Below are 12,217 nucleotides of genomic sequence, written 5' to 3' on the forward strand. Positions count from 1 at the left end.
TATTTTGTTATAGCAACAGAAAAGACTAAGACACCAACTGGAAAAGGCAAAGCTCTGGAGACATTAAAGCAATCAGTGTTGTCAGGGGGCTTGAGTGGAGGAGGAAGGGACAGAACATGGGATTTGTAGGGCAGTCAAACTACTCTGCCTGACCCTACAAGGGTGGACACAAGTTGATATACATCTGCCCAAACCCAGGGCCTGCACACCCCAACAGTGAACCCTGGAGTAAACATGGAGTCTGGATGGCAAGGAGGTGTTTCCATAGGTTCACTGACTGTGACAAAGGTCGCCCCCTGGTGGGGATACTGGGTATAGGTGAGGGTGGGGCATGCGTGGGAACTTTCCATTCAATTTTGCTGTGAACCTAAAGCTGCTCTAAATATAAAGTTTATTTAAAAATAAAAATAAATGCACCCATGTGAGTTTAAGGCAGCGTTTTCCAGGTTTCATGTTACTTTCATGGTCACTCACTGGCTAATTCATTAACTCACTCCTTCATCCATCCACCACCATCCACCTCCCAAGCGCACAGGGATTCCAGCTGGACAGGACTCCAGGTGAACACATGACCAACGGTGCTCTTGGCTAAGCAGAGGCCCGGAGGTCACATGGTCCCCTTGTGTGCAGTGCTTCCTAGTGAGGAGCAAGGGGCACCTGGGGCCCCCTCTCCAGTGGGGACTGGAGGCTTGCTGAGGGACAAGGGAGGGAGTTAATCAGCCAAAGATTTGGGACAGGTGGGCTTGTCAGTGGAGATGGCATGGAGAAGGCTGCGGGCAGGGAGGGTATGAAACAGACGCTGAGGACCGAAGCCTGGCAGGTGTTACAACGGCTCCACAAGAAGCAGGTGGGCGTCTGGGATCTTGAGTCTGACACTGGCCATCAAGGTTGCTCAGAGGAGTCTCTCAGGGAGCCGGGAGTCAGTCACTCACTGAGCATCAAGTGTCATCTGGGTCACTGACACTGCTCTGCTCTTCTCTGGGGAGGTGGACAGATGGAGACGTTATGGCCCAGTCCTGGCCTTTGACGCCCTCTCACGCTAACAGATGATAATGCAGTATAGACATCATCTGAGCAAGATGAGAGCTCGGAGAAGGGCCAGTTGGTCAGGGAAGGCTTCTTGGAGGCAGTGGCAGACCAGAGCGGAGCCTTAAGCACCAAGTCCATGTGGGCAAATGAACTCCATAGTGGCTGCCACCTAGCCACCAAGAAAACACAAAGAGGTTCTGCTCCCAAGAAGGATCCCCTGATTCCTTGTGCTGACCAGCAGGGAAACTGAGGCCATGAGCACCAGGGGAAGAAACACAAACCCAACTGCACGTGCAGCCCAGGAGGCCGATGCCAAGCATGCCAGGAAGGTGGTGGCGGAGGCTGCTTAGCACACCCGCACATCAATGGGGAAGGCGCCAGGCGCCGAGGCCTCCAGGAAAAGCAGCGAGCTCCAACTCAGAGAGGCATTGTCTCTTTAAGTGAGCATAACACTGCATCATCCTTTCTCTTCCTATTTTGGGTTTTATTAGCAAAGCAGCACAATGTTTATACTAGTGGGTATTACATTTGCCAGAACAATTACAGTATGACAAATGGTGCATCAATGTAATCCATCAACCTCGCCAAGACAGGAATCCTTTACTTGGGACTGCCATTAATTCTGCGCTCCTGTCTCTGGGGTCCTGGGTCCATGTTGCCATGACAACACGGATGACGCCCGGTGCGAATGCCAGGGCTCAGGGAAAGAGGGGCACGTCGGAGATGCTCTGGAATTTAATCTCATACACCTGCCCATTCGTCCAGTTGGAGCAAGCAATTAATGAATCTGGGGCTGGGAACATGCAGGGTACCTGGGGGACACCTGGGGGCACCTTCCCTCCTCTATTGGGGCGTGGCTCCTCAGAGCAGGGAGAGATGTATACTAATGGGTCATGTGGCCTTCTTGACACTGGCTGCTGGATGCCAGCCCCAAAGCCAGGAGCAAATTTGGGTAAGGATGTATCCAGTCCTAGTAGCAACGGGGACAGGAGGCTCGACCCACAAAGACAAAGGCAGAAGAAAGGGACACTCATTCTATGGAAAGCTTTGGGATTTTAAGGAAGCCAGCAGCTTTCTAGGCACCTGGAGCAGAGGTCATTTGATGCACAGGCTCCACTCTCTTCTGACTAGACAACTCCAGTCCCAAATGGCTGATGCCACCCAGGGCTCCTCAGAGCAGTGCCATCCTGGCGGCACACGTCCTCAGACCAGCCTGCCATCATCAGCTGAAAATTTACCAGGAGTTCCCAGACTCCTTGAATCATCCCAACAGGCAAATTACAAAGCCGGGAGTGGCTTTATGAAATATGAAACGGCAGCTGTCAGTTTTTCCATCCGTTCTACATATTTTGCTGTTAACAAAAGGAACCGATAACCACTTCGCATAAAGAAAAAACAAGAATAAAATCAAAGGCCCCTAATGGAGACAATCTCCAAAGTGCACATTTCTTCTATATTTTTTTTTCCTTTCCTGACAAATCAATCTGGCCATGGTCCAAGGACACAGGCAGACAGACGGAGCTACCTCACCTGTTTTATTAAGCCATTACCAGAATCATTTTATTCCCATTTATAATGTTCAATACATGGTCTGAAGACTTTTCTAATATAGTAATTAGATGGAACACGAGATAGATGGATGAAATCGGATGGTATTTCATGCCATTCCACATGGCTTTGCAACTTTCTGCTGGTTTCTGAGATGCCCAGATGCGGGCATGTGTAACACATCTCTTTTATTTTGGATGGCAGGGCTGTACTTTGCATGTGGCTGGTCTCAGCCAGATCCTTTTCATTTGAGAATCTGATGAGAATTTGTGAACTCCATGTTAGGACTTGCCAGGAGATCCCCCTACATTCTGGCCCTCTGATCCCCCAGCAGGAGATGGTGTCATCATAGCCAACGGTTTCTGGGTATGGCACATGGAGCCAAGACCTTGACATTCATTGGGATCACATAACTTGGGAGCTCTAGGCCACAGGCTTTGAGATAGCCCTGAACTGGATTTAAATCCTGACTCTACAACTCACTTGATATATGAGCCTCAGTTTCCCCCTCCTGTCACATGGGATGATACTGGTACCTACCTCGTGGGGCTATTCTTTGCTGCTTAGATACTGCAGAGGTGCGTATCGCATGGGGCTACGTGCTCAACAAATGTCAGCCAGCTTTATTATCACCACCTTCAGCCCAGGGAGATGGCATCACACCCATTTTACAGATGGGGAAACTGAGGATCAGAGAAGGGTTTATCCCAGTTACCCAACAAGCAGGTGACAGGCACAGGTATCTGTGCTTAGAGCTCCCCACTTAACAACCACAAAAGATTGTGTCCTATGAAGGGAGGAAGGACAGACAGCTCTACTGTGTGTGTGTATGTATGTGTGTGTTTATTGATCTAAGCCCCAAATTTATACCTAAGAAATGCAATTAAATTATAATCTAATTCTGAAGGCCTAAGAAATCAAGGTTTGATGGCCAACAAGGAACATCTCCCTTCATGTACCATTTCCTCTCAACCTCTGAGAGGATGCTTAAAAAAAGTGAGACCAGAGAAATGAACCCCGTGGGTATCACAGAGGCTCCCCACCCACCCTCATGCAGCACCCCCAAGGAGAAGGGGAAAAACAGAGCCATGGAAAAGTCAAACTGGAAACATGATAAAGAGACATGCTATCACTTTACGGAGGGAAAACCGAAGCTCAGAGAAGTGGTATAACCTGCCAAAGGTCACACAGCTTTCAAGGTCACATTAGGAGCCTCTGCCACTGTAGAGCCTCAACCATGATAGGACAAGGGCTTACAGATTCTACCCATTCTAATCATGGGAAAAAAAAAAAAGAAGAAGAAAACCCCAAAACTCACCTTTCTTGTTCCCCTGACTTCAGACTCCTCTGCCTGCCAGTCAGAGGAAGAGTACGTGGGCCAGAAGCTGTGGACTGATGACCTGCCTTTGCTTTGCCTTTGCCTTTGCTTTTGTCAGGGCTCGAAAATAAAATTGCCCTCTGCATGCATATTTCTACATCCATGAGCGTTCTCTGTGCACGGGGCCCTGGGTTCCCTGTCCAGCACCACAAAGGGGGGGCTATCAATTTGTAGGCTGTGCTGTAACTCACAAAGAGAAAAGGAGCCTCTGTGAAGTCCCCAGCCCCTTCACTGCCAGTGTAGACTACAGTGCCAATGAGAAGGTGAAGCCTGACTCCATGTTACTGACCCCAGCTGCTGCATTTTTTCTCTGCCCAGGACTGGGTCACTGCTTAGCTTTTCCTTGAAAAGTCATTACATGGGTCCCCAGCTTAACCCATCCTCCTTCACTTTTGCAGCACAGCTGAACAGGAAGGTGTCCATGCTGGGAAAGATATCTTTAAGGAGTGCAGCGAGGGGCAGAAGCTGAGCCAGATAGACAGGAGAAAGAAAGCGAAGCTATAGCTGGGCACAGTGGCTCACACCTGTAATCATAGCTACTCAGAATCTGAGATAAAGAAGATCGTGGTTTGAGGCCAAACTGGGTAAATAGTTCTCAAGACTCTATCTCCAAAATTATCAGAGAAAAATAGACTGGAGGTGTGGCTCAAGGGGTAGAGTACCTGCCTTGCAAGTGTGAAGCCCTGAGTTCAAATCCCAGTACTGTCAAAAAAAAGAAGAGAGAGAGAAGTTGCTGGAAGTGTCACACATTGACCCTGACACTGTGGGTCAGGGTCATCATCACCTCCCTGTTTCTCTTCACCACTAATAATCCATTTTGTGATACTGGCTTTGTGCTAAAGTCACACAGCACATTCAGAGCAGAGTTGAGATTTGAACCCAGGTCTGCCTGATTTCCACATCAGACCTGCAAGTAGGAATGGCCCTTGGGCAGAGAGAAGGCAGGCTCGCCACCTTTGACACACAGTGTCTTGGAGAAAAGTTGTTCTCAGAAACCTTACCCTGTTTGAAATGACCTTGGGAAGCTCAGCCTTGTTTAAGGATGGATGGGAGGGAGGGAAGGAGGGAGGGAAGGAGGGAGGGAGGAAGCGAGGAATGAGGGAAGCAGGGAGGGAGGGAGCGAAGGAAGGATGGGAGAGAAGGAGGGAGGGAAAGGGAGGGAGGGAGAGAAGGTGGGAGGGAAGGAGGGAGGGAAGGAAGGATGGAAGGGAGGGAGGGAGAAAGGAAGGAAGGAAGGACAGGAGGGAAGGAAGGAGGAAGGAGGAAGGGGGGCTGTGGGGTGCACACAACTAGCCCTTCATCACCCTCTACACAGCAGCTTTTCTTTTGCTGTATTTTCTCTATCAGGACACAAAAGCCTTTAAGGGAGGGGTGTAATCCCCCAGGACTGAAGGCAGTTGGATCAGACAGAGCCAGCACTCCACTACCTTAGTAGAGCCTCACTGAAGGGCCAGAGGCTCTGTCCCCACAGTTCTAGAAAAATGACCACCTCCATACCCTGACTACAGCCACTGCCGATTCTGAACACAGCCCAGTTCTTGAGTCTTCAACGAGAAATGCCATTTGTTCGGCCTTCACTGGCCCTGTAGGGCCACTCTCTACAGCACTGCCCTGGCCAGGGAGGCAGAAATTATCGCTGTCATACACCTCTCTTCCATTCTCCTCCCACTGAGCACAAGGGCCCACTTGGGCTGACAGGGTCTGTCTTGTCTCTGAACAGGGTTCCCACACTACACCACACCTGGCATTTACGAGAAGGAAGGTGGGTCATGTCCATGTCCCCCGATCCTCCTAAACCATCCCAAAGAGCGGGAGCCCTGTATCTGCAGGACCCCTGTGAAGATGCCAAGATCAGGGAGGTCAACAGCCCGCTGGAGCCCACACAACAATCAGAGATGAGCCTGGGGTCCAAGGAGGCCTGTCTTGGACCCACGTAGAAGCTGAGATGTGGCTTTCTGTACCAGTGGCTTCTGGGGGAGTCAGATCCACCTCAAAGGGAGCAGGAAGCCAGTGGAGCAGAGGCACTGGCAGAGGTGTGGCTGCTTGGGAGGGTCTCAGCCTCCAGGGCAGCTGTGCAGGGCAGCCCCCCACCCTTGCCCCTTCCAGTCTTCAGGGAGGGCTATTCTTCCTCTGAGTAAGCTGGAGTCCCGAACTTCTCTGGGAGTTGGGGGTGGGGCATCCTGAGCTTCCCTGGAGAAGGGGACAATCATCAGCTGAGGGATGTGTGTTCTCTCTCGTGTGGATATCTGGACAGGTCACTGCCACTGTCCCTAGAGGTGTTCCACTCTCCTTGTCCCTAGCATGCAGCCAGCTGAGAAGGGTGACAGGTCTGGAAGGCTCCTGGTCTTATTCAAAGTCAAATGGTGGCACTTCAGCCTGTCCAAGGGAGAGCTGGGGACTGCCGGGAGAAAACAGGCCCAGAAGTGTTACATGGCCGGCTGAGGTCACACACATTTACCACCACTCTGTGACCCCCTGTGACAAGAAAGGGCAACAGCAGCCTCTCTGCCGTGTCTCCCCCTCCACACACACTCTGTAGCTGCTCCCCCTTGCCAGTTCCCCAGCGCCCCGGTGCTGGATGGGAACACTGACACCTTGTCAAACAGGCATTTGATAAATGCAAATCGCTCTTAATTTGAATTTAATTATCAATGAAGTAAGCGACTCCCAGATCGCTGCTCCCCATCAGAAACTGGCAGGCACATCTGTGCACAGGGCCAGACAGACATCTGCTGGTCCTCATGCCAAGCCCCTCCTGGTGGCCAGCCTGGCATGGCCAGTTGGCAGAGTCCCCACCTCTACAGCAGCCCAGGCTATGGCCTTTTACACAGCTCACCCACAAACTCCCTTTCCACACACCCAGAGAGGTTAAGACACTCACCTAGGGCTGCACAGCAGGGCTGGGCCCAGGTGAGCCAATTGTGTCATGGCTCCACTGTCAAAAACCACATTTCTTCCTCATGTTCATTTCTAAGCAAGTTCTAGAGGGAAGGTGCCAGAAAGCAATTATTGGGCACTTACTGTGTGCCAACTCTGCACAGCACCTTACTCACAGTGAGCAGGTGGAGCAGAACAGCCCATGCAGTAGGTGCCACAGAGGCCTGACTTACAGAGGTGGAAGCTGAGACTCCGTGAGGTTGGGCTTCTGCCCAGAGTCCCTGGCTGTGAGCAGAGCCCTGGGGATGCACCTGCCACACGCCTTGTGAGGTCACCAGGGGAGGAAGGATGGAAGGCTCTGAGCAGCAGCTCCAATGTCAGGCCAGAGTGTGGAATACAAAGTTTGCAGATCTCCCTACTGGGACTCTGGAGACCCCAACTGTCCTCTTGGGAAGGCTGGATTCCAGGAACTCAATGGGATTCACCATTTAAAAATCACCCCACAACAAAACCCTTTAAAAAACAATGGCAGGTCATCCCCAGTATTTTCCAGACCTGAGCGCAGAGAAGGGTCCTGATAAGGAGTCCCATTTCACAGATAAAGAAAAAGAGGTGCTGGCGCCTAGGAGCCTCAAAAGTGTAGTGATTTTAAAAGTCAGCCCAAAAAAGAACGACACAAAGCAAGGAAGGGAGGGAGGGAGGGAATAAATAACAAATCCCAGTGCACAACTAGGAAACCAGAGGAGTCAAAAATAACGCTCACTCCAAATCCCACTACACCTGCGGGAGCTCTCAGCTTCTGCACCAAACACTCTGGGAAAAAGTGGAGGTGGCAAGAGGTTGACCAGGGCTGGCGCTGGATGGTTAGGACCAGGGGATTTGTTTTACTAGTCTGTTTCTTGCCATGCAGCCCAGGCTGCTGGGTTCATGGGTGTGACCACCATACCCATCACTCACGACCACCACTTACGATGCTTTGGGGTCTCTCCCACCTTCAGCATGACCGACCTCTGCTCACTGTGGGCAAAATGGGCAGCAGGCCTGCTGTGGGCCGGCAGCTCTCATTCCTGGCTGCCTCTGCTGTCCTTTAATCAGGGGCTCCTGGACCAAATCTGCACCCTGCCTTGCCCACCCGGGCGTTTCTACAGAGTATGGAACATTCCTGTGCACATGCCTCTTCAGTCCTGAAGGACACAGGCTCCTGACAAATAAGGGCTGGGTCCTGGGCCACCTCTAGGACATCAAATCTCAGCTGGCCACGCACTTGCTGGTTACCTTGGGTGGCTCTCACAACTCCTCTGAGCCTTCCACACCCATTTCCAAAATGGAAATGGGTGCACAGCTGTAGTGACTTCCAGAGGTCACTGCACAGGTTAGGTGAGATGCCACAAGTACACGGCCTGGAGTTCTCGTCATTTTATCACTGGATGCAAACCTCCCAGTTTCCTCAGAGGCTGCCCAGGCCTGACTCCCCCTGCCCCCAGGTCAGTCCATTTGGGTGAGGTCAGCACTGCAGCCCTATAACTCCCAGCCCCAGTCCTGAGCCCCTGCCTTATGCCAGGCCCCATTCCTCTTCCCAGGGCCCCATCTCAGGAAAGGGCAGTTTCATCCCTCTCCCAGAGCTCAGGCCAAACCCTGGGCTCCTCCACACAAGTCCTGGTGGCTCTGCCTTGAACTTACAGCTGGAATCTGTCATATCTCACCTTCTGCCCTCTCCACCATTGTCCTTGCTTAGACTGCTGGGTACCCTCTTCAGGGCTTTCCTGGCTCCTCAACTCTCCAGTCTGTTCCCATGTGGAGGTAAAACTGGCACCAAAGTCACCATCCCCTTCTCCGCCCTCTGCTCAGAGTGGAGGTCAAAGTCTCCACATAGCTTGTAGACATGGGCACCCTTGTTCTTCTCTGGCCAGTCAAGCACAACTGGGAAACAGCAGGAAACACGAAAGTGACAGCTCTTAAGTGCACGACTTAGTAGTACTTAGAGCCCCAAAAGGACATTGCCCCAAAAGGAAACCCCCCATCCCAGCAAACACTACCCTAATCTACTCCTGGCTCTACGGATTTGTCCTCTTGGCATGTCACTCAGACAGAACCATACAGAGGGTGGCCTTCTGAGCCTGGCTTCTTACACTCAGCATCAAGTTCTCACGGCCCATCCACGTCACAGCGCCTCATACTTTTTATGGCTCAGTAATAGTCCACTGTTTAAACAGAACACATCTTGTTTGTGCATTCCTAAGCTGACAGACACTGGGTGTCTCTCCCTTCTGGCTACTGTAAACCGTGCTGTGGTGAAGATGCACGCACATGGTTTTGTTTGAATGCTTGTTCTCATTTCTTCTGGGTACAGAGTTGCTGGGTTCTACGGTAAATCTGTGTTTAATGTCCTGAGAAACTATCAGCTTGGTGCCCACAGCACCTGCACCACGTGACATTGTATATTAGTGGCTCCCTCTACGAGGAATGGTCTCTCTCCAGAGGTCCTCATGATTGGGTCCAAATGGCCCCTTCTCAGGGAGGCCCACTGAAAACTGTATTTGCTCTCTGGTCCCACCCCACCCTCCCTTCCCTGCTTTTACTTTTCTATGCACTTACCACTCTCATTCCGTATGTCATTATGGTCTTACTCTCTCTTTAGAATATAGCTGCTGTGTTTTAGGGAGTCCTTCTGTCTAGAATATGTATGCCTCCTCCCAACCCCCAGGGTTGGAAAGAAGGTGCTCAATAAACCACATTTTATTTCATATGTGATCCAAACCAACCACTCTGCTCAAAGCTCGGCCAGCTCCCACAGGCCTCGGGGAAACCTGCCCTATGCCCTCCTGTCTCCACACATGCCCTATGTTTAGGTCACACTGGAGGAACCCAAGCACACGTGGCCCTTCTGCCTGGGCCTCCCTTTCCCACCAATCTTCCTGATATACTTTCCCTTATCCTTCACAACACGGCTCAAGTGTAACGAGCTCCAGGAAGCCTCTCTCTCATCTTCCAGTACATATTTTGTCCATCTTATGTGTATATTTATCCAGCACACACACACACACACACCACATCTAAATGTCCTGTTGGTTCTGTCTCTCTGGAGGACCCCCACTATACCAGATTTTTATACCAGGGCTTCTTCTAGAGGGACAGAATTTTAAGCATAGGTTCCCTGAGTTGTTTTTAGGGCTTCTGGGGTTGACTCTCTACTCTGATTAGATTTAAAAACATGAATGACTATTTCCCATCATGAAGAGAGCCCATGAGAGAATCTGGCAACAGAGAGACACAAAGCATCTCACAGGATATTCCTGGTCAACTCAGAAGAGAAGCAACAATTGGGTGACATTGTACATGACACCTTTAAACATTTTAGGGAAACTAATGGCTATCATGAGACTGGATGGTTGCTCCTGATGTTTCTGGAGAAGGGAAGGATCAAGTGCCACACGAATGATGTGGGAGCTTCCATGTGAGCCCTGAGACAGACCCTTACCTGTGGCTAAAGAGCAGAGGGTGCTGAAAACTGAGCCCAGGGTCTCATTCCATAACTGGCGGGATGATAACACAGCTGAACCCCCAGCCTTATGGGCGGGGGAGGGGGAGGGGGGGGTCTATAGTTTCAATGAGGGCACTGATTGGGCAGAAATGGGACCCTGAATATTGGGATGGGGACATGTGGAGAGATCATGATGCAGTTGGGAACACTGAGCCTCTAGGGTCTGATGAGGCTGTGGGAGCAGTTCTATCCTCTGCTGTGGGGATCAGTCCTGCACTGCTCAAGTCCTTGCAGGTCCCCAGTGGGGAGGGACAAAGGTGATCCATGAGAAGGCTGCCAATCTCCAAAAGAACAACTTGCGTTTTCTATTCACGCAGACTGAAATCTGAGAGACACTGTGGGAATGGATATTAAGGTGCAGATAATGAGTGAGGGAACATATAGGGAGTGGGGTGAGCTGGGTTTATTGGTAAGGCCCCAAAAGCAGAGATTCTGTGTTTCGTGTTGCAGCTCAGGTAGTGAAAGGGCTCTGACTGGTTGGTTGCTGCTTGGCTAAATCAGGAACAAGGAGGTGACCCATGGTGATGATCCAGAAATGCCAGAACCACCTTGGCTTAATCTACAGGCAGGGATTCAGAGCTTGTCAGGTGGAAGGTCAGAGTGAATCTATCATTCTAGACCCATGCACACACTCTGCGAGGGTCCAAAAGACATGCCATTCACTGACATGGTATGAAATACATTTGCGAGGGGCCTTGGCTCCTTCGAGGAACCCTGGAATTACTCTTCTCTGCAGGCCTGTCCTGGTAGTGGAACCAAGACACTGAGTTAGAAAACCTAAACACAGGTAACCAGAAACGAGCATGGTAGGACCCAGTGGTTGGTGCTCCATCACCGGGAGATATATGGTCACCGAAGGGGACAGATAAGCCAAAGAAGCAAGTAGAAAGATCTGGCTCCCACAGACCCGCCCCTTCTCCTGGGTTGGCTAATTGATCATGGTGTCCCAGAGGTGAAACAGACAGGAAACTGACTTGATTCTCACTTCATCTGCAGAAGCAACTTGTTCTAGATTAAGTGAATGGAAGTCCAACCTGTATCATAAAACCAGAGTCACAGCCTCTGGATCAATTTACAGACTCCAGCAGTTAACAAACCTAGAACCCTCTGAATGACAGAGGGTTGCGTCCCTTTGGAAAATGCCAAAAGTCTGTACAGTTAATTTGCCCTAAACTTCCCCCAAAGGGACCTACAGTCCTTTCCCCCATGTGACTGTGCACTGGGGAAAGAACAGGGACCTTTGGCCACTGGTTCTGAGCTGACATTGATTCCAGGGGACCCCAAATTGGTCAGGGCAGTGGCTGTGAGAGTGAGACTTGACTCAGAGATGGAGACTTGACTCGGGTGCATCACAGAGTGGGCCCAGTGGGTTTCCAGTGCTATCCTATGCTGATCTCCCCAGATCCGGAATAGGCAACTGGAACCCATGGGCTCAGCAGCTGACAGAAAACCTGCAAACTCCCTGACCATGGAGGGAGGGCTGTGGTGGGAAAAGTCAAGTAAAAATGACTAGAACTGCCTCTCGGAGGAACACTGCAAACCAGAGCAATGCCACATCCCCAGAGAGACTATGGAGATGAGTGCCACTATTGAGGACAGATTCAACTCACACACTTGGCCTTCGTGGAAGACATAGGGACCTCAGAGCATGACAGGGACTGTCTTGAGTTTAACCAGGTGGGGAATCCAACTGCAGCTGCCATAGCAGATGAAGGTTCATTGTTAAGCTGATGAACACGTCCCTGGTACTTGGGCTTTCTCCCCACCCCTGTCTGTAAGGCCACCGGAAGCAGCCTTTCAGCTGGCAAGGCCTGCAATGTCCTGCATACTTCCCAGGACACAGC

General features: G+C 51.0%; 1 protein-coding gene across 7 annotated transcripts in view; it reads right to left on the bottom strand.

The window, feature by feature from the left end:
- Cux2 (cut like homeobox 2) overlaps positions 1-12,217 on the bottom strand; it is a 225,202-nt gene that overhangs the window by 134,011 nt on the left and 78,974 nt on the right. The gene's annotated exons all lie outside the window — the stretch shown is intronic.

Source organism: Castor canadensis, chromosome 18, assembly GCF_047511655.1.
Source record: "Castor canadensis chromosome 18, mCasCan1.hap1v2, whole genome shotgun sequence".
NCBI classification, from domain to species: Eukaryota; Metazoa; Chordata; class Mammalia; order Rodentia; family Castoridae; genus Castor; species Castor canadensis.